The 22,720-nt window shown below is 46.9% G+C and overlaps 1 long non-coding RNA gene across 1 annotated transcript; it reads right to left on the minus strand.

Annotated features, from left to right (window-relative positions):
* Positions 1 to 8,694: 8,694 nt before the first annotated feature.
* LOC131415371 (uncharacterized) lies at positions 8,695 to 22,255 on the minus strand. Its single transcript, XR_009222436.1, has 3 exons — positions 22,196 to 22,255; positions 19,298 to 19,389; positions 8,695 to 8,780 (listed from the first exon to the last, which is right to left on the minus strand). It is a non-coding gene; the product is annotated as an uncharacterized LOC131415371 (long non-coding RNA).
* Positions 22,256 to 22,720: the final 465 nt, after the last annotated feature.

Here is a 22,720-nt window from a genome sequence, read left to right on the forward strand (position 1 = left end):
CCTGGTGGGCAGGCTGCCTCCAGACAAGTCAAGTCAGGGAGAGGACACCTGCTGGGGGTGGCCTCAGGCCCTCGGAGTTTTCAAATTTCCCCAGGTCATTCCAATATCTAGCCAAGGTTGAGAGTTGCTGAGCTATTGGAATTTGGGCGTTTAAAAGGAAATGTGACCTTGTTTCACAGCCATAGTCCAGTGACAGCAGGACTTTGCGTTATCTGTATATTTTTGTGACTTTATTAAATTCATCTATGACAATGGTGGGAAATACCAGCTTCCATCTCATTTCAAATGCCCCTGTCTTGTTCGGCTTCCGGAAGCTGCCTTCATTGACGTTCCCTCCTTCCACCCCTATGAGCCCCACCTTAGTTCTTAAAGCTGTCCCAACTGGAAGGGAAAGTGATTCGAGTCATCCAGCCTCCCCACCTCACCCCGAGCTGAGTGGCTACAGCTGACCACTTTATTCCCCAAGTCTCATTCACTTTTTTTTTTCCCCCAAGGAAGATCAGCTCTGAGCTAACATCCATGCCAATCCTCCTCTTTTTGCTGAGGAAGACTGGCCCTGAGCTAACATCTGTGCCCATCTTCCTCTACTTTATATGAACGCCACCACAGCATGGCCAGACAAGCAGTGCCTCGGTGCACGCCCGGGATCCGAACCCGGGCCACCAGCAGCGGAGGGCGAGCACTTAACGCTACGCCATGGGGCCGGCCCTCATTCGCTGCCTTAACACCAGTGAATGTCACTGGGCCCTCATGCCTCCCTGCAGGTCCAGCCCTCCCCACCACGCACCCCACTCATTCCTGCTCTGGTTCTGACCCAGGAGCACGGTTAGTGGCTGAGGTCCTGCTGCCCCACTCCAGTGGGCCTCTGAATCCCAAGTCCAGGGTCCCATTACCACTTAAGCAGAGAACACTAAGTGGCCTCTCCAACTCTCGAGCACTGGCCACCCTGGATTCTAGGTCTCAAAACTCTGGCTGCTGCATGTCTGAATCACCCCTGAGCTGACCACACCCTTTGGAGAGAGGCTTCTCCCCCACCCCCGGATTCTATCACCTGCCAGACTCTGTCTCAGCACAGGGCTCATGCCAGGGCCTGGGGCTTCAGACCTGCACAAGGAGTCTCCGTGCTTCATCACCAGTTCAGGACTATGGCAGAAAGGCCATGGGAACAGGAGTCAGGAGATGGGCGCTCCAACACGGGCTTTACCACTGGATCAGTTTCCTATTGCTGTTATTAACAAAATACCACTAACAATGACTTAAAACAACACAGATTTATTATCTTTCAGTTCTGGAAGTCAGAAGTTCAATATGAGTCTTATAAGGATAAAATCAAGGTGTTGGCAGAGCTGCGTTCCCTCTGGAGGTTTTAGGGTTTTGTTTCCTTGCCTTTTTCAGTTTCTAGAAGTCACCTGCATTCCTTGGCTCACAGCTGCACCACTCTGACCTCTGCTTCTGTTGTCATATCTCCCTCTTTGACTCTGACTCTCCTGTCTCCCTCTTATAAGAACCCTTGTGATTATAGCTAGACACTCCAGGATAATCTCCCCATCTCAAAATCCTTAACTTAATCACATCTGAAAAGTCTCTTTTGCTATATAAGGGAATATTCACAGGTTCTGGGGATTAGGATGTGGACATCTTTGGGAGCCATTATTCTGCCCACCATAACCCCCAACTTGCTGTGTGATCCTGACCAAACCATCCCCCTCTCTGAGCCTGCCTCATCTTGTGTTTCATGAAGAGTTGAACTAATGCACGTTCAACTACGACTCCGTGATCCAGGGCTCACCAGCATACTTTGGTGAGATGAGAGGTCAGGTCAAGTGCTGTCTCTCTGGTTATGGGTGGGAATGTCCCTGTGCAAGGCAGACAGCACGGGGTGGACACCAGAGCCTGTGGCTTCTCAGCGTGTTTCCTTGCCCAAATTAGCCTAGTCTATTAAATTTTATTCTGAGGAAACTTGAAGCAACATCTGCAATTTTTTAGGAAGTTAAGTTTTCTGCTTCTTTTATCTACTTTGTCTTGAGTAAAGCTGTCTCGTGAAGCAAAGATAACTCTCAGCTGTTCTTCATGGAGTTAGATTTGCAAATTCAGTTCTCAAAACATTGCTTATTTTCCGTTAGATGCTTTGCTGAGCAGATATAACACGGTGTTGTCTCCCGTGACCACTACCTTCAGCCAGGCTCAGTGGAATGGCTCGTTTCCATTCCCCAGTGATATTGTGGTAGAGCTCAGACCTTAATGTCAGCTCAGTCCACGTCACATCCTCCAGCAAGGCTTCCTCCTCTCTTGTCTGGCCAGGCTCGACTGAGATGTCAGGAGTGGGGAAGGGTCTGCTCGGAGCTTCTGCCTCCCCTTCCTCCCTCCACTGGGTCTCCACTCTGCAGCGTGAAGGTGCAGGCGTATGCTGAAGAACGGGCCAGAAGGAGCTGGACAAGCAGCCTCCTTTGTCCGGTGCCTCAAGGTCAACCCTGCTAGCTGTTGACGTCCTCTGAGGGGGTTATCCAAACGCTGGCTATCTCCAGGGGTGAGACAGGCTTACTCAGAGGCCTGCAGGGCCTCCCCACTGCACTCTTCCCTCACCGGGGAACACGGTAGACCTGCCCCACTCCGCCTCTTCCAACCAGCCCCTGGCTCCAGCCTCCGAGAGTTCCCTCCTCCCCACGTGCCCAGGCAGCGCGAGACTCAATAACCACTTGACCCAGGGGAACCTCTGTCATTTTGGCGCCAGTGAAAGGCAGGCCTGCAGGCTGCTCCACTGCAGGTGGCTCCTCTCCTCACTGTGCCAGCTCTCATAGGATCTTATCCCCTGCCCAAAGCATGCTGCATATGTGGACACCCAACCAGAGAATGACACGCCAGTCGTCCCTTCTTCCAATCATTCATTCACTCAGTAAACATTTATCAGTAACCAATTATGAGGCAGGCACAGCTCAAGGCACTGGGAATACAGCAAAGACATAAACCCCTACCCTCATGAAACTTACAAATAAGTAAATTACATGTTAGAAGGGGAGGGGGGAAAGGGGTTGAATAAGGTAATAGGGATGAAAAGTGCCAGTGACAATGGGGAGTTTAAATGGGTTAATCAGTGAAGGCCTCATGAAGAAGGTGACATTTGAGCAAAGACTTGAAGCAGGTGAGGAAGTAGGCCCTGCAGATATCTTGGGGAAGAATGGGCCAGGCAGAGGGAGCTGGTGCAAATGCCCTGAGGCAGGAGCCTGTACGTGATATTTGAAGGACAGGGAGGAAGCCAGGGTGGCTGGTGCAGAGTGAACAAGAGGAGCAGTAGACGGTGAGGTTGGGGAGGCAAGTGGGTAAAGCAAGTGACAAAAGACTGTGTAGGCTACTAGAAGGTCTTTGGAATTTACTCTGAATTCCTTGGAAAGACAGTGGAAGGAACTGGGCAGAAGAGTGACATGATGTGACTTTATCAGGATCCCTCTAGTTGCACCAGGGACAACAGACTATGGGGAAACAAGGGCAGGAGCAGGGAAACCAGTTAGGAGGCTACTGCAGCGACCCAGGCAAGGGATGATGGCGGCTTGGATGAGCGCGGTAGCAGTGTAGATGGTGAGAAATGGTTGTATTCTTGATATATTTTGAAGTAGAGCCAACAGAATTTCCTGATCTATTTGATGAGAAGTGTGAGAGAGTGAGAGAAGTCAAGATTTTTGACCTGAGCAACAGGAAAGATGGAGTTGCCATTAACTGAGATGGGAAGAGGAGCAGATTGGGTTGGGGGAGGGAGATCATGATAAGTTTGGACGTGTTCAGTTTGAGACGTTTGTTAGGCATTCAGGTGGAGATATCAGGAGGGCAGTGGATATATATGTCTGGACTTCAGGGGAGAAGTCCAGGCTAGACATATAAATTGAAGAGCCATCAGCGTGTAAGTGGTATTTAAAGCCACGAGACATGGGGCAGAATAGAGAGCCCAGAAATAGGCCCACACAAATATAGTCAACTGATCTTTGACAAAGAAGCAGTCAATCAAGTGGAGAAAGGATAGTCTTCAACAAATGGTGCTGGAACAATTGAGGATGTCCATATACAAAAAGTGAACTTAAACACAGATCTCCTTACACCTTTAACAAAAATTAGCTCAAAATGGGTCATAGATCGAAATGTAAAATGCAAAACCATAAAACTTCAAGGAGAAAATCTATGTGACCTTGGGTTTAGTGATGAATTTTTAGATGCAATATCAAAAGCACGATCCATGAAAGAAAAATCGATAAGCTGTGAGAGTGGATAAGACCAGCAATGATGGGAGTACAGAGAAAGAAGAGAAGAGGCCCAAGGACGAGACCCACTGGGCCCTCTAACATTTCCAGCATCTCCATGAACAATTCTCTTTAACTCCTGTAGTTTTAGGATGGGATGGGTTGGAGATACAAATTTGGAAGTCAGCAAAGATAGTATTTAAAGTACCCACCAGCCTGTATGAGGTCACCTGGAGGGTGTCCCAGGCAGAGGAGAGGAGACGTGGAGAAGCAAGCCTTGGCACTCTCCCACACTTAGATATGTTGGAGATAAGATGAGCAGTAGCCAGCACAGCAGACTGAACAGGGAGGTGCAGTGAGGCAGAGGAAGAGCCAAGAGACAGTGCTGTTCCAGAGGCCAGGGGAAGAAAGTGTTTCAGGAAGGGAAGAATGATCAATGTGTCAAATGCAACCTGTAAGTTAAGAGAAGTTGAGGGTCAACTATTGGATCGGCTGCATGGAGGTCAGCGGCACCCACTGTGGGCCACTTGGTGAAGCGGCAGATACAAAGCCCCGCCCAGGGTGAGCTCAAGAGGGAACAGAAGAGGTAGGAACAGCTACTTCAGACAATTCCATCATAGAACTTTCTGAAAAGGGCATCAGAGATGATGGGCAGTATCCAAAGAGGAAGCCAGGCCAAAGAGAAGGTTTTTCTAAACAGAAGAAATTGCTGCAAGTTTGCATCCTGATGCAAATGGTCCATTAGAGAGGGAAAACTTGACAGCACAGGAGAGAAAAGAGAAAACTGAAGGAGCAAAGGGTCCGTCAGAGAGAGGAGAGGGAGCAGTCCACGCTTAGCCATCTACCATTACAGGAAGGAAGGCACGATTCAAACACATCTGTGATGTTCTGAGAGTACTAACACTGGACCAACTTCCTCACGAAGTCTGCTTTGTAATAGCAGCTCATATTCTGAGGAGCACCCAAGGGTAGAAGTTACGTCAACGACGTGGAATTTCAGAGGAAAAGAAAATGGTAAACAGACAAAAAAAAGTCTAGGCATTCACCCTACTTTCTTGAGGGCAGCTCTACAATCACCTAGCAATATAAAAGTTTGGACCTTCAAGTCAGCCAATGACTCTGAACTGATCTTTCACAGAATATACTAAAGGATGATAAGGAATAGGTTGTCGTATCTTTTAACCCACTAACTTTGTCAAGTTACCAAATTTTTTATTTTATGGGAGCTCACGCAAAAAACAGTCAACTAGTCTACGTTTTGGTTCACTCAGGTACAGGGCAGATGCTGTGTCTGCAAAACATCCCGTCTCACCAGCTCATAAAAGTGTTCAGATAGGAAGCAGATTAGTGTTTGCCTAGGACTGGGGATAAGAATAGGTCTGTACACAAATGGGCAAGGGGTTTCTTTTTGTAGTGATAGAAATGTTCTAAAACTAGATTGTGTTGTTTACATACAACTCTCTAAATATACTAAAAACCATTGAATTGTACATTTAAAACAGGTGAATTTTATGGTATGTAAATTATATCTCAATAGAACTGTTTAAAAAGAGAGGAAAATGTTCGGTGAAGACATGGGTCCTGCAGGAGGAGGCTGGGAGAGGATGCTGCTGTGCTCCAGCTCCCTTCTCAGAAGCCAGAGCTTGCCTTCCATGCCATTGGATTTGGAAACACCCAAGTCACTCAGCAGGGCTCTGTCCAGTGAGCAGCCAAGAGCTCCTCAAACAAAATAAGGTCTAGCCTCTGGTGTGTTTGTGCTGTGGTTTAATCTGTAAGCACTTGACCAGCAGTCTACAAAGATTTTATCAGCTAGTAAGGAGTACAATGTCTGGTGCTCTCTGATGAGCAGTAGTGGTCTTCGGATAAATAGATGGAGCTCACAAGAAAGAACCGATGCTGTGCTCATCCAACCATATTTTCGGCACTTACCCTGCTCCAATTACGCAAAGATTCACATTTTCTCCCTTAAAGTTTAGCTCAGTGTTTTTATGGGTTTGCTCTTGTCTGTTTCGGGAACTTTGAATCTCTATCTCAATCCCCTGCCCCATATGGTCCCCTATTTGGTGATAATCCACCCCTTGGATTACAGGTCCCTATTCCCGACATGCAGCTTAGCGTGGTCCCCTCTAGGAAATGGCCCTAAACCGGGGTGGGCTCTCTCTGAACGCTGAACTACGAAAGGGTGGAAGAGAGTAAGCCTTGGCTGGCTCTTTCACTAACTGCCCCAACCCCTCAAATGCCACAACTGTGGCTGTCTTGATCAGTATGGAGGCGCAGCGATGGCCTGAGTATATGGTGCTATTTGGCCAGTAGATAGTAGATTGTCTAGGTTTTCTAGATGGGTTTTGTCTCTCTCTGGTTCAAGGCCGTAGGTCTCCTGAACTGGGCCCCGTCTTGTTCCCACCCCTCAATCTGCCTGGCTTCTCTCTTTTACTATCCTTATGCTGCTGACATCTTTCCTCTTCCCTCACCTGTTCCCCGGGGCCTGGATCACTGCATTTCAAGCCATCACCCTCCACATCAATCCTTCTTTCTGTTTGATCTGAGCAGTTGAGAGCAGAGGCTCAAATCCTGGCTCCTTCTCTTATTCCTTATCTCTTATTGGGCAAGTGACTTCACCCAACTGCGCTTCAGTTTCTTGTCTGTTCTGAGAAGGAAAGGGTTTATGAGCCCAGCCAGGCGCCTGGCAGTAAGTGCACAGTGATTGTTAGCTCTCCCATGGTCAATGAACGGTCCCACCGCAGTGCCTTTGAGGGATCTCCAGGTTTGGGGCACTTTCCAGCTGTCGGTATCATTGTTTGTGGCCCAGGAATTCCCAGTTTACTGTCAGAGATCTTTTTCTCTTCTCTTTGGTGCTGTCACCGAAGTTTACGACTGCTGGGCTGCCAACTCTGGATAACAAACAGGCTTTCTATAGCGATTTACACTTATTCCAAGGCAACGGAGGACCAGAACAGCCTGGGCCCATGCCAGCGGGGACTGCAGCTTGCCTGTCTCTGCTCTGTCCCCACTCCTCCTTGGCTCTCCCCGCCCCACAGAGCCAGAGTGGCAAGAACTGCTGTGGAGCAAGCATCCACATTTGTCACTGCAAAATCCTTGTCCTCTGTAGGGAGACATTTTCTCTTCCCAGCCCTGATTCTTCGCCCTTTTAAACCAGAGCTATTATTACTTCTAATTTGCATTGAATGGTCCCTTAGCACCCATCCCACATTGAATGGGATATCAACCTGCTTCTCCTACTGGTGGATTTACCAAAATCTGAGCTCCACGGGATTGTAACTTAAAATGTGACGAACAGAAATGTAAACAGTTTTCATCACAGCCACATACATAAATATTCTCCTTCACAGAATGGCTGCACAGCAGCAAAGTTGACTAGAAGGCACATTTTAGATGAATCCCATTTTTCCCCTGCCATCCATAAAAAACAATCTCATAAAGTTATTTACTCTTGAAACATTTTTGGACTCAAGAAAGTGCCACTGTTCTTAAGATTTAAAATTATATATAAAATTTAAATAAGATAGATTATTTCATAACACTTTTAAAAACACATTTATTAAGACTCCACCTTTTCCAGAAAGGATATAAACAGTGGTATACTGGTAAACTAGCTCTCTGGAGGGAAAAAAAAAAGATGTTTTTTATAGTGTCTACCTATATCCATGGTGTAAATACTCCAAATATGGCTGATCTCAAGCTATCAACTGTTTAACAAGAGACTCACAGAATTCTTGAATACTTAACAACTGCAAATGTTCTAGCACATCACCAGAAGGCAACCTAAAACCATACATAAAATGCATGAAAGTGCCAGCCCCAGTGGCCTAGTGGTTAAGTTCGGCACACTCTGCTTCTGTGGCCCAGGTTCATTTCCCGGGTACAGACCTACACCACTCATCTGTCAGTGGCCGTGCTGTGGCTGCAGCTCACATACAAAAAGAAGAAGATTAGGGGGCCAACCTGGTGGCATAGTGGTTAAGTTCACACGCTCCGCTTCAGCGGCCCGCAGTTCGCAGGTTCAGATCCCAGACGCAGACCTATGCACTGCTTATCAAGCCATGCAGTGGCAGGCATCCCACATAAAACAGAGGAAGATGGGCACAGATGTTCGCTCAGGGCCAATCTTCCTCAGCAAAAATAGGAGAATTGACAACATGTGTTAGCTCAGGGCTAATCTTGCTTACCGGAAAAAAAAAAAAAAAGAGGAAGATTGGCAACAGATGTTAGCTCAGGGTGACTCTTCCTCAGCAAAAAATTCAATTAAATTTAAAAAGATTTTAAAAAATACTTGAAGGTAACATAAACAAAAAGTAGATGAAAAAGAAGGAATGATACAAGGATAGAGGTACAAAATGGAGCCAAGAATTAGTAAATACAAAAATGCAACTATAAAGCCCTATACACAGGTTTAATATTCACAATTGGCTTTAAGAAACTTCCAACACTGAGAGAAGCTTACCTGGTTCACAGAGTCCTTAAGATAAAAATAGGTCTCAGGCTGAGAAGTGCCAGTTTCCTGTTCTTCAAGTGGGTCACATTTTCACATTTCTCCTGAGGGTGCCGTAAAGCAAAGACTGTGTCACACAGTGAACATCGTCGTCAACATCAGGGTAATGGCCTGACCTTGAGACTGCAACTAGGTGAAAGCAATTGTGCAGGACGCTGGGCCCAGTCAGGGTCCGGAGACCAGCATTCTGCATTACCAGTTTCATCCCTGGCAGGTGGAGCTGTGGACGCATTCCATAGTCTCTGAGTAATCTTCCAGGCTTTTGCTAAAGACCAGACTGTGGTAAGTTTGAAATTGCTCTCCCAGGCAGATCTCCCTACCCCTCAGGGAAGAAATCTTTCTGGAAATCCCAGTGTTCGCAACATTCATATGATGGGGCTTCTGCCTCTGGGCCCTGATCGACAGGCTGGGGCCCAAGACCCAGAGCTTCAACCTAGAGTCAGCTCATGTCCCAGCCAGGCCAATCCAGAGCTACCCACAACCCTCTGAACCTTGTAGTTTGAATGGTTGGCCATTCCCTTTAAGGGTGAGCCCTCTAGCTGGTCTGGTTCCCCAGCCCCAACCTGTCCTTCCAGTTCTCCCCTTGTCCTCCTTGGCACCCCTATAGCTAAGCTCACATGAGTGCCTACCCACATCTCCACCAACTGGCTCCATTGGGTGGGGATTCGCACTTATTGGCATGGGCGTGCAGCAATGTTTCTCAGAGCAAGAAACAATCCTGGCTCACTCGGCTGTCTTGCGCCATCACCAAAAACACGCTGGATTCAACAAATGGACTTTTTGATTTGCTCATTCCTGCTTTTTTAGGTAGAAGTGAAGACAGGTGGGGAGAGACGTTAAGCAGTTGACAGTAATTACTGAAAGGATGACACCAACACCTTGGGGACACAGTGCCTCTCCTGTTATAACGAGAGCCTCAGGCCATCTTGCCCCGGTGTTCCTGGCTGAGGACAAAGCCACCAAGGTTCATACTTCAGGCCAAGCCCTGGTGAGATGCAGGCACCCGGCCTCACCTGGCAGTGGACAGGCTCTCAAGACTTCTGAGTCAGGGCACAGCAATGGCAACGGTTGTCTCCTGAGGCCTGTTCCATCCTCACCCAGCCAACATGCCCGTTCTTCCACCCTCGATCCTTTTCCTCTCAACCCAGTGCTGCCTCTGCTGTGGCACACAGCCAGGCCGCTGCTCTGCACGGGAGCTGGAAAGCCTCAGAGCTCCTCCAGCGAGAGGCACCTGACAGAGGCCCTCGTCAGGCCTTTCGTCCAGCAGTCACAAAGATGCTGGAGGAAAGGAAACAGTCATCTGTGTGTCTGGGTGCATGTGTACATATGCACATGTGCACACGCACTCATGGCGTTTCTTCTTTTCCATAAATCCTGACAGCCCTCTATTAAATGCTTACTTCAGACAAATTATAACCAGATATAGGAAAATACAGGAACTGAGAAAGAAAAAGGTTATTTTCTAAAAAGTATTGGGATATTTCTCGGTTAGTTAACAGGAAAAAGTGTCCAGAACCCTTTTTGAGCAGTCTTTACAGAAATGTATGAATTCCTTTAAGGATCTTTCTGGTGTACAACAATTCGTGGATACATTGAGCCAAGCACCAGCCTGCTCCCTGGGCATGTGGAACCCACCTCTCCTTCTCTGATGCACTAAATCAAATCTCAAGGCAGTCTCAAATCAGCTGTCGATTGGTTGATGGACCCTATAAAACTGCAAACGTCTGGTGCAGAAATGTTACATATAAGGAATACAATTGCAGGAAGATTTCCACCTGCCCCATTCTAGAGGCATCGCAAGGCAAATTCTTTCTGGAGGCCAACAAAAGAGTGAGAGTGTTTTGAGAGAACTTACAAGGCCCATCAAGACACAATCTGGCATCGTCCATCCCAAATAAATGCATATACACGCTGTTTTATGGTAATTCTCCTCATGGTCAGTCACAGTCCTTTCCTTGTTCTCTGTTCATTAGCCCCGTCAGATGGAGTGCGCAGTAAACCTCCCTCCCCATCTTCCACTCCACCCCACTCCACCCTACTGTCAGCACCTGGGGATTCTGTGTGGGCCTGACTAGTCCAGCCCGATCAGAGCACTCCCGTTCCTTTTGCTGCCATGTGTTGTTCAGGATGGGCTCCTGCAGAGTGTGGCCCAAGCCCAGGGCCTTCATTAGAGGCCGCTGGCAGCCCCCACCCCTGCCGAGGGAAGCCAGCCTTAAGAAAAAGCCAACACAGAGGAGAGCCAAGCTAGGAGAAACTAAGAGAAATAGAGCCAGAAGCAGAATCCTGATCAAACCACACCCGGAGGCCATCTAGCATTCGGGTCACAAAACCCAGTGAATCTCCTCTAACGTTCAAGCCTGCACCTTAGATGGGATTTTCAGTAACCTGGAACCAAAAACATCCTAACTAAAATACCACGTCTTCTGAATCATTAAACAGTTAATAGAATGGAAACTACCAACATTTTGTGCAACAGGCTTTAGAAATCCTGGCTTTGAAAGGTGCTATACTTAGGAACACTGAACAACCAACAGTGACTATATGTCTTCCTGGGGGCAACGACACTTCTAATAATTCACACATCGCTTTCTACTTGTGCACCGCTTCTAAGAGGATTTGAGTCAGCTTACAATAAAAAGAGCTATATATTAGGACAATTAAAATAAGAATTAAATATCCAGGGGGAAAAATGGATGTATCAGTGAAGTATAATTGTTATACTGGAATATACAACTTAGCTCCGAGCATCCTGGAAGCCACGGTAAAAAAAAAAAACTCCAGTAGCTTAATTGTATATAACACGTTATCTGAAAAAGAAAGACATCCCCGTTTGCCAGAAGATATGACGCTTTTTTCCCAGCAGTAAGTAAGCTCTAGAGTGTTTGTAGTCAATTTGGAAAGTTTAGGCCCCTGAAAGCTAACCTTTGCTGAACCACTTCAGCTTATCTGTATTTAGAGGGTCAACAAAAGTGGCAACATTAATCTAAGTACTGGTGGTATTAGGATGTTACCAGATTCTGGCAAAGAAACGTTTACATCAGCACTTGCAAGAAAGTACAGCGGGTTGCAGTGAACTTTAGAAGAAAGTTCAATGTGACACCTGCCCCACAGAGCTGCAGCCAGCAGAGCAGGAAGGCACACTGAGGGCTTGAGCTCTGCAGCCCCTCTGACCCCAGAGGACGGACAGGGCAGGAAAACGGACAAATGGAGGGATGAAAAAGGAGAAGGGAGACCATGTCGGGGAGTCCTCAGAGGAGCAGCTAAGCTGCAAGACTCTGATGTACGCAGCAGGAGAGAGAAGGCATGCTTCATCAGTGTGTGCTGACATAGGCTCCATATTTCCCTAGAGAAATATGGAAACACAGAGAAGTTGGGCTCACCTTGAAAGAGAAAAGGGAGCTCTGGACACAATTCAAACTACGAGACTCTTGTTGGTTAACCATAGCTAATCTTTACTGAGCACAACACTCCAGAGGTAAAGTACCATTATCCCTGTGAGGATAATAATATCCCGTGAGGAAAGTGATGTCTGGTTATTTGACTGAGATCTCATGGCTAATCAGCGATGGAGCGAGGGGTCTGATCTGAGGTAGTGTGGCTTCAAAACCAGCTGCTCGACCATGTCCATCCCATCCATCCGAGCCTGCTGCCCATAGAGACAATCTGCACTCCTACTCACTTTTTCTCCTCCCTGTCTCACTCTCCCCTTCCTGGAAACACCTCCTAAAGAAACTGCCTGCAGCAAAGCCCTTGTCTCAGGCTCCATTCAAAAGCAAACTTAACCAAGAGAAGGCATCAGTGTGAAGGACATCAGAGATCAGAAAGGACAGCTCATCAAATTCTTAGCAGGTTCATACTCCTATTGTTAAAGCCACTGACCACTGCTCTGCTCTGCTCTGGAGGGAGAGATTGCAGAGGAGGAAGATGTTTTCAGGGAAAGATCAACTCAATGCTCCGCCAAAGACAAAAGATTTCAACCAACAAATATATCTGACTGAACTATATATTTTCTGAAGGTTGACTTGTCCATTTCAAAGTGAGTCGTGACAGGAATCGTTGGACCGTGGAGTTGTTGGACAATGTGTGGAGTTCTCAGATAAAGGCATTTCAAAGAGCTCTTTCTCCCGGGCAGCTGTATAAGGCTGACGAATGGGTCTTTGTAGTGCTGCCTGACAGTTTCCTCATAAATGGAGCACATGCCCCTGATTTTAAGCCACGTTGACTCTTTTTTGCATATTCTAATGCTACAGGCACCCATTTAAAAAAAAAAAAAAAGAACCTTTGGTCCCTTGGAAAAAATCTAATCTTCTCCAAGCTCTCAAAGGTGTGGCATTTTTACCAGCTGTTTGCAAAGTGTGAGCCAGTGTGCTAAGAAAGGGACTTTTCATGATTGCTTCGTATTTATGCAACTGTATCCAATGGTGTCTACAAAACCAGGGGTTTGCCTGAGGACAGCAAATGAGTCTACTGCTAGACAAGATGTGGGGCTCCCCCTGAGCAAGGGGAGAGTCTAAGATTATTCTTACCTTTTTTCTGTCCACCACTCTTACCTCAATGATTCAACTCATACTCCAAGACATTATTCAGAAAATAAAATGCTATTAGATAAATTCATTTCATGAGACACTTCAAGAGAAAGTTCTCCAACTAGGGAAGGCTAGTTTCCTCAGACACAAGAGGGCAAGCTGCTTCTACTGATGCTGGTTTTCTGAGCTGCTCAGAGAAGGACGGGACCCAGAACCCTGGGGACAGGGCACTGGCCAGTCGGTGCTGGAGTATCTGAGCTTTGATGGGATTCCAGTGTGCCTGGAACTCAGATCTCTTTTGTGTGTGTGTGTGAGGAGGACTAGCCCGGGGCTAAGATCCGTGCCCATCTTCCTCCACTTTATATGGGATGCCGCCACAGCATGGCTTGACAAGAGGTGCGTCAGTGCGCACCCGGGATCCGAACCTGAGAACTCTGGGCCGCCGCAACAGAGCATGCGCACTTAACGGCTGCGCCACCAGGCCGGCCCCTGGAGCTCAGATCTCTAGGAGGGGGCACTGGATAGCTGGTGCTGGAATCTCTCAGAGGGGTTTGATGAGTCTGGCTTTGCCAGAGTTGGAAAAACTACAGACGAGATCAAACAGGATCCAGATGCCTCGATGGCAGGAAGTATCACCACCAGGGTGACTATTGTTGGAATGATGTTCACAGGAACAGTGGGGGGAGTGGGGCTAGAGCTTGTCACTTCCTCCTGCAGGCTTGCTGTTCCCATCTAGCGCCCCCTATTGGCAGAGCCTGACAGGGTGTCAGCTGGAAAAGCAAAAACGAAGTTTGCCGAGTCCCAGCCCCAGCATCACAGAGCATAGCAGGATGGGTTTGCAGCTAAGAGACAACAGCTTAATGACTGACAAGACTTTCAGCCTCAGAATACTAAAGCTCTAATTTTCAAATATTCCCTGTGCTTGGAATTCAGTGAAAAAGTAAAATATCAAGGAAGCTGTGCAGGAACTGTAGTCTCGTATTATGTTGGCAAAGTATGCTCAGCCACACGGCGGGCTGCGGATAACACCTGAAGATGGTGAGGGAGGCATCTCCTGCATATCCGAGCAGCTTCAGCATCAGTGAGGCAGAAGGGTAGGGCGAAGAATTGCGTTGTGTTAGAAATGCATAAACAATAGACAGTGTTTGGGATACCGCTGGAAAATCAAAGGACACAGATAACGGGAGAGAAAAAGGAAAAGGTGGAGTTGTTCTAGCATTTAAGAAAGTGTTGTGCACTAGGGGAAAACATTGCTTCTGCTTGTAACTCATTCATTTTGAAGAAAGGAGGTGAAAACTATGCCTTTTACCTTAAACTGCCTTCGGGTCGGCAGCCTCACATTCTCCTTTGCACTTCTGAGAAGGAGGCAAACTGGAAAGCAGACCAACAATTGGGAGCCTCCTGAATCCACATGTGCCCCCTCTCAGGGCGTTAACAGACCGCGTTCCTGGCGTCACTCCCCACCCCCCCAAAACAAAACAGTCCTTTCAGTTGAGTAAGGTCAAAAACATGTGTAAAGGTTTTAGGATGATTTCTGTTCAAAGGCACAGGACATGTGGATGTAAAGGACTGAGCTTTATTAATCCAGAAAACTGGATAGTCAAGGTGTTTACTTGCAGTTGAGAAAAGAAAATCCACAAAACCCAGGGAAATGGCCTCTGTGAGAGGATTCGCACTCACAGCCAACGCCTGAGAGGGTGAGGACGTTTTTAAAATCTCAGGATGGAAATCACGGCTCCTCTATGGAGAGAGACCCTCCCTCCGCTTCCCGGCCTCCTTTCCAGAGGCCTCGCGGCTGCACCAGCCCCTGTCTAGCCCGCCGTCACACAAGGGGAGCGTGGCCTCTGGTGTGGGTACTGTGCAAGGCCTTCTCCTATCAAATGATGATAAAAGGACATTTAGGTTTAGGATAGGAAAATACGACAAAATTATGGAATAAACGTACAAGCATGTCTTGAGGGCAAATGCATTATGCACCTTCTAAAAGCCTGCACAGCTCTAAATGCCTATGATTACCATTCTGAACTCTGTTGTTTGTTTTTGTTGCATTTAACTTTGGCCACTTGCTTCTGTGTAGGGTGGATGTTTTTCAAGTTCAAAGAGAAAACTATGCTTTTTATCTTTCTTATAAGGTTTTTCTAATCTCCACCAGGCATTCATGTGCTTCTGGCAACAGACACTTCTCTCCCCTGCCTCCTTACTGTTCCATTGTGACTCAACCCATCTAAGTAAATTTCAATGCTTTGCAGGCGCTTTAATTAGCTTTGGGGGGAAAAGTAATTATAATGTGGTAACAGTCCTTTAAGAAGTCAGCTACCTCTAGGATATCTTTCCTCCTCTGAGGCTATAGGCAAAGAACCAAGGAACTGAGAGGTCCCAGGTGATTGGTGAAGCCCCCCAAATTGTATGCAAGCCTTTCATGCATATAGGGGGTGCTTTTGTGAGAAAAGATGTCAATAGCTTTCACTAGATTCTCAGAGAATTTCCTGACCTCAGAAAGGTGACAAATCCTGAACCTGTCTAAAATCTGTTGCATGAATGAATGGAAGAAAATTAATAAATGAATAAAATGTTATTCTGTCTGGCTTTACAACTAAAGGTTTTACAAATGTACAACACCAAGAATGAATCTTAATGTAAACTAAAAACTTTGGGTGATGATGATGTGTCAGTGAAGGTTCATCGATTGTAACAAATGTCTCACTCTGGGTGGGATGTTGATAATCAGGGAGGCTGTGCATGTGTTGGGGCAGGGGGTATATGAGAAATCTCTGCACTTTCTGCTCAATGTTGCTGTGAATCTAAAACTGCTCTATAAAAATTGTTTTAGGGGCCGGCCCGGTGGCTTAGCGGTTGAGTGCGCGCGCTCCACTGCTGGCAGCCCGGGTTTGGATCCTGGGCGCGCACTGATGCACCGCTTCTCCAGCCGTGCTGAGGCGGCATCCCACATACAGCAACTAGAAGGATGTGCAAGTATGACATACAACTATCTACTGAGGCTTTGGGGGAAAAAAAAAAAGGAGGAGGATTGGCAATAGATGTTATCTCAGAGCTGGTCTTCCTCAGCAAAAAGAGGAGGATTAGCACGGATGTTAGCTCAGGGCTGATCTCCCTCACACACACACACAAAAAATTGTTTTAATAACTAAGAAATTCTAGTGAAGTGTTTAGTTTTAGATACAGCCTATTTGGAAATGATCATCATACAGGATTGGTCCATCATGTCCTGCCATTCAAGGGGATGCTATGGAGCAGTTAAAAAGAATGAAATGCAGCTATATTTGCTGCAGTGGAAACACATTCCAGACCTAGAGATATGTAAAAAAAAAAGTCATAACAATACATGCAGTGTGACACCACTGGTATTAAAATAGAAACAAATCATTCATGTGTATGATGTTTGTTAATGCACAGAAAATTGCTGGAATGAGGATGAGAGACTCTTAGCAGTGGCTGCCTGCCTCTAGGGGATGGGAAGGAGGTCTCATACCCTCCTGTCCTTCCTGAACTTTATAAGAGTAGATTAGCTTATAGATAAGCAAAAACTAAGTGTTCTAGGAAAAGCAATTTTTTTCTTGCCTCATAATCGACAGCCTGCACTGAGATGTGCGAGTATACTCTGACCAGCAGTTACAAAGCCCACGTCAGCCTCAAGGTCACAAAATCAATCATTGATTTCTACATGTGGTACCACCTGACCCTCAGGTGTTACAAAAAGAAATGTCATGACCAAGTAAGGGTGTGTCCAACTTAAAGAATTATATAGTGCTGTAGAGTCTAGGAAGGGCAAAAATTCCTCGAGGAATTTGTCTTTATGGAAGTAATATATAATGCCCACAGTAATTTTAAAGGTACATCATAAGCAAAATGGTAAACCTGTTTTGACTATAAATGTCTACAAAAAATATCAAATAAATGCATCAACAACCTGTAACATCCCTGTCCATAGCTATTAAGTAAGCAACTATGAGAGAGTCCACTTTACAAAAATTTTAAAACCCTCCCCATGTGAAAGATCACATGTACTTTTGGTTTTTTGTGTGTGTGAGGAAGATCAGCCCTGAGCTAACATCTATGCTAATCCTCCTCTTTTTTTGCTGAGGAAGACTGGCTCTGAGCTAACATCTATTGCCAATCCTCCTCCTTTTTTTCCCCAAAGCCCCAGTAGACAGGTGTATGTCATAGCTGCACATCCTTCTAGTTGCTGTATGTGGGACGCGGCCTCAGCATGGCTGGACAAGTGGTGCATCGGTGCGCGCCCGGGATCCGAACCCGGGCCGCCAGCAGCGGAGCGCGCGCACTTAACCACTAAGCCACAGGGCCAGCCTTGTACTTTTGGTTAAGGCACAGCCTAGAACAAATTCAAAGCGTGTCTTCAAAAGCCCCCAGATATCAGTGGCTTTCCTCTCAAGCTGCCTTTGTTCCAGGGGAGCCATCTAAGTCCTGCCCGAAAGCAGCTTTGGGGAATCATGTGACACAGAATGCAGAGGAACATCCCACACTCCCGACCTCCCCACTCACTCAGAGCAAAACCAGGTACAGATAGGATGGAGAGACTTTTGGTTACCTTTGGTATATAATCAGATAATGTTCCTCTCAATGCACAGTTTTGAAAAAAAGTTGTGCAGTATTTTAAGAGAAGTTTATAAATGTAGTAACATCATCGCAAATAAACTTTTCAGTGGGAAAGAATTCTCATTCTGTGAAAGACATCCATGGGACAAACATCCATGAGAAAGTGTCACTTGATTAACAGCTAACTTTTCAAGTCCACAAAGGAAGCACAGTTGCTTATGTAAGTTAAAATAAAACAGTAACAGGGATGTCTACCATTCACTGAGCCCACACTAGTGTTTACACACACTTTCTCTCTAATCATCACAGTCAGTAACTCTATGAAGTGGGTACCATTAGCCCCATTTTACAGATGAGAAAATGGAGGCAAAGAGTGATAAAGCCTGCTCCAGGTCACACCGCCAAGAAGGGGTGTAGCAAGGACTTGATCCAGCTCCTCCAGAGCTCAGGGGCCACGTCCCTTTCCTGACAGGGCTGACTGGATAAGGGAAGTGCTGCCAATCCAGAGCACAGCAATGACCTTGCAGGGGCCTGGCTGAATGGTGATCTGATCCAATCAGACTTCCTCTCTGAGAACAGGAGCTAGGCGTCCTGAAGCAGCGGGGAGCTCAGAGCTCACAATGTGCACAGACAGAGGTCTGGGACAGCCTGAGGTCATGCAGGCACAGAAGCTTTGGAGCAGAGGAAGAAGGGCTGAGGCTGAATACAGGAGCACAGCCCATGGGGGTGGCCCAATCCCATTAATGCCAAAGCACGAGAATAGATCCCAGAGGACCTTACTCCTGAGGTCCCAGAGGTGCTTTTCCTGTCCCAAACTGCCACCAGGTGACTGGTGGCTTCAGACAATGGTTACCTCCCCTCCCCACCTGGAATAGCCATCCACTTCTTCTATTGCCATAGAAGTCTGTTTTTACTACAGATGAACCTCACTAATGAACCTCACCTCTCAGCCATCCTGGCATTTGGAGGCAGGGGGCCATTGATTGTGTTTGAGCACAATTCAGCAATGATTTATTATTATTTCTGACAACTCTGTAAATTGGCAGGGCTTAGCTGGGTGGTTCTTGCATTCCACATGGTGTCTACTGAAGCTCCGCTGGGGCTGGTACAACCAAGATGGCTTCATGCACATGACTGACACCCCAGCTGGGGTGGCTGGATTGGCTGGGGACTGGCTAGACCTCTCTTCACACGGTTGTTCATCTTTCAGTAGTCTAGTCCACGCCTCTTTACATGGCAGCCGGATCCCAAGAGGGTGAAAACAGAAGCAGCAAAGCCTAGTAAGGCCTTCCAACACATTCTGTGGGTCAATACAAGTCACAGGGCCAGCCCCCACTCAAGGAGAAAAGAAATAGACTCCACTCCTTGATAAGAAAAGTGACAGGAGCATACAAGAATTATTGGCAGCCATCTTTGCAGCAATCTACCATAAAATTTCAGTGAAAGTTGCTAAATCTTACTCAGCCTCCAGGTGCCCGTCTCTTTTTCCTCCTTGTTCCTGCCTAGAATGTGGGTGTGATGACTGGAACTTCAGTTGCAACCATGAGGCAACCTGGAAGATGGAAGCTACACACTGAGGATAGTAGAAAGAAAGAAGGAGATGAGGTTCCTGGTGAGATAGAGGATATGCTACACCAGCCAAGGACTGCCTACTTCCAGAGTGTATACACGTTAACAAATAGAGAGAGAGACCTCTATCTTACTTACGCAATGGGTATTTGGTTTTTCCACTGGGCACAGGCTCAAATGTGAACAACTAATAGAAGGAATCACATAACCCACAGTACAACATTTCCTGTTTTTTTTGTGTGTGTGTGTGAGGAGACCAGCCCTGTGCTAACATCTGCCAATCCTCCTCTTTTTCTGCTGAGGAAGACTGGCCCTGGGCTAACATCCGTGCCCATCTTCCTCCACTTTATATGGGACACCGCCACAGCATGGCTTGCCAAACAGTGTGTCAGTGCGTGCCTAGGATCTGAACTAGCGAACCCCGGGCTGCTGTAGCAGAGCTTGCACACACAACCACCTGCACCACTGGGCCGGCCCCAACATTTCCTGTTTTTTAAAAATATAACCAATAGCACATATTCTGATTAATTACAAAGTTCCATTAGAGCCACATAAAATATACTAAAGCAATAGGGCCGGCACAGTGGCATAGCGGTTGAGTTCACACACTCCGCTTTGGCGGCCCAGGTTTGCGAGTTCTGATCCTAGGCACAGACCTACACACCACTAGTCAAGCCATGCTGTGGTGGCGACCCACATGCAAAGTGGAGGAAGACTGGTGCAGATGTTGGCTGAGGGATAATCTTCCTCACTGCCTCTCCCCAAAAATATATACTAAAGCAAGATTCAAGATAAAGGTTTAGTGACAAGTACCAGGCCTCTAAGTACTAAGAGTCAGTCCCTGGGGCTAATGAGAAAGCATTAAGATGCTTCGTAATACTTCCATATAAACACCGAATACTTTTATTGTCTTTCAGCCAAAACTAAGCTTGAGTGCCTGTCCTGAACTCTTCACCATTTAGGAAGAAATAGTATGCAAAGTTCAAAGTTCATATCCTCCCCCACCCTCCCAATTTCTTATTTCCCATTCAGTCAACAATCCCTCTCCAATAATTGAGGCTTTATTGCCACATCTGATTCGTGAAAATGTAACCTGCCTTTTCCTCCCCCTTCCAAATTTTTTAAAACACCAAGCAAATAGGTAAGTTTTAAAACACAAGGATAACTACTAGCGACCTGGGGTTCGGATCCCGGGCGCGCACAGACGCATGGCTTCTCCGGCCATGCTGAGGCCGAGTCCCACATACAGCAACTAGAAGGATGTGCAACTGTGACATACAACTATCTACTTGGGCTTTGGGGGAAAAAAAAGCAGGAGGATTGGCAATAGATGTTAGCTCAGAGCCGTTCTTCCTCAGCAAAAAGAGGAGGATTAGCACGGTTGTTAGCTCAGGGCTGATCTTCCTCACACACACACAAAAAAAACACAAGGATAGGATTTTTTTTACAGATGTGCATAGGAAGACTCTAGGACTGGTAAGTCGAGAAGTGGGAAGGACAGTCAGGTATTGCAGGCCTGACTGGGGCACACAGCTGTGAGTCTGCAATGACAAACAGCCCCTCCACCCTCAAATACAAGAACAGGGGAAAGGGCTGCATTGTAGCACATTTCTTTTGAAAAGTAGCTGAACTTGGCTATGTTATTATTTCACTCATTTTCATACAGGGTTTGGCAAATGTTTTATTTGACTTTTGCATATATTTCAAATTATTGGAATATTTCATATTCCCGTCTATTTTAAACTAGTAATTAGCTGTCGAAAAAGAAGACACGTTCTTGAAATATATTTAAATATACATAGAGTACTATTGCTCCATAAAATATTATTGAGACTTAGAGTAATAAATAACTTGTGCCATTTTGAAACACTTTAATCCTAAAGTCTAATTATTTACACTAAAGGCTTTTCTAGAGCTTCCTCTTTGAATGTTCTTCAGGGGACAGAAAAACATAGCACCTTGCAATTTATCTCCTAATCCAATTAAATGTTTACATATTATTATTTGATCATCTGTCAAAAGAAAACTTGTTGCCTACATGTTGCATGTTTCTCTTCCTACCATGATAACCTTGAAATTCCAGCGATAACCAATGGATTCTTAACCGAAGACCTCCTCTGACTTCGATGATCTGTTCAGGGTCATGCCCCGACAGACGGCACCCCGGACAGCGCTCCCTCTGCTAACCTGCGCACCCCACGCAGCTGCGGGATCCACTGGGCTCTCTTTCCATGAGGTTTCTTTTTTTGACTTGCTATATCTTTGCTTCTTATGTTTCCATTCTTTGCTTTCCATTTCCAAAATCTCTCACCGCTTCAGCATCCACCGACATCAATCTGAAAACACCACTAAAGCGGTGGCTGTTTCTTCCGTCTGCAGCTCATCATTCACCCACGCAGTTACTCAAAACTCAGGGGCACAGACCCGAGCTCCACGACTGGTTACAAAATAAATAGTTTAGCCAAGGTCCTCGAGGGAAGGATTAACGCTCAGCACTAATAAAATAACCACTCTCCCGCCCCTCCCGCACACATCATCTCATTAGCATGATTTATTTGTAAGGCTAATACTATGAAGCCACTTGGTAGAAGAAGGTCCTTTCAGATCTGACCCCAGCCCAGGAAGACACAATCGTGCCTAGGCCTGTATCCTGGATCACGAGCCGGCCTCGCTCTCCGCTTCAACCCATTTTTCCCACTGACTGCTTGAGTCCTGTCACCCGCCTCCGACCAAGATGCTGGAGTCGCTGGACGCAGGCTCACCTGTACCTGTCGCGGACTCGGGCTCACCTGGTCACTTGCGGACGCCGGCGGACGCTCACCGGGACCACACTCGGACTGCGGGCTCGGCTCACACCGGGTCACCCGCGGAGCGGCGCGTGGCCGCACCTGGGTCCCCTCCTTCCTGCGCCGCTGCGGCCGCTCTGGAGGCGGCTTTGCGCTGCTGCAGCCCGGCGTGCCGGGCCGAGCGGTCGGCGGCGAGTTCCAGACAACTTATCCCGTGTGCCGCCGAAGAGACGGCTGCTGGGAATATGGCTATTCTATTTCGCGGGGTCTTTGCATCCCGAGTGACCCCTCGAGGCCAGTTCCCTCCGCACGCCGACCGAGACCTCCCCGCGCTCTCCCCTGCTTTCCCTTCGGTTAGGGAATTAGCTGCGGGGCGCGGGGATCCATCCGAAACAGAAAACTCTCTTTTCCCCCTGCTGGTGACTGCGCGGAACTGCATGTGATGGAACAAACCTACGAGTAAGGTTTTCTTCCCTCCTAGAGGCTAAAGTTGGGGTCCTTCCTCTCCTCCGCCCCATAAAAAGTTTT

This window comes from Diceros bicornis, chromosome 16, assembly GCF_020826845.1.
Source record: "Diceros bicornis minor isolate mBicDic1 chromosome 16, mDicBic1.mat.cur, whole genome shotgun sequence".
NCBI lineage: Eukaryota > Metazoa > Chordata > Mammalia > Perissodactyla > Rhinocerotidae > Diceros > Diceros bicornis.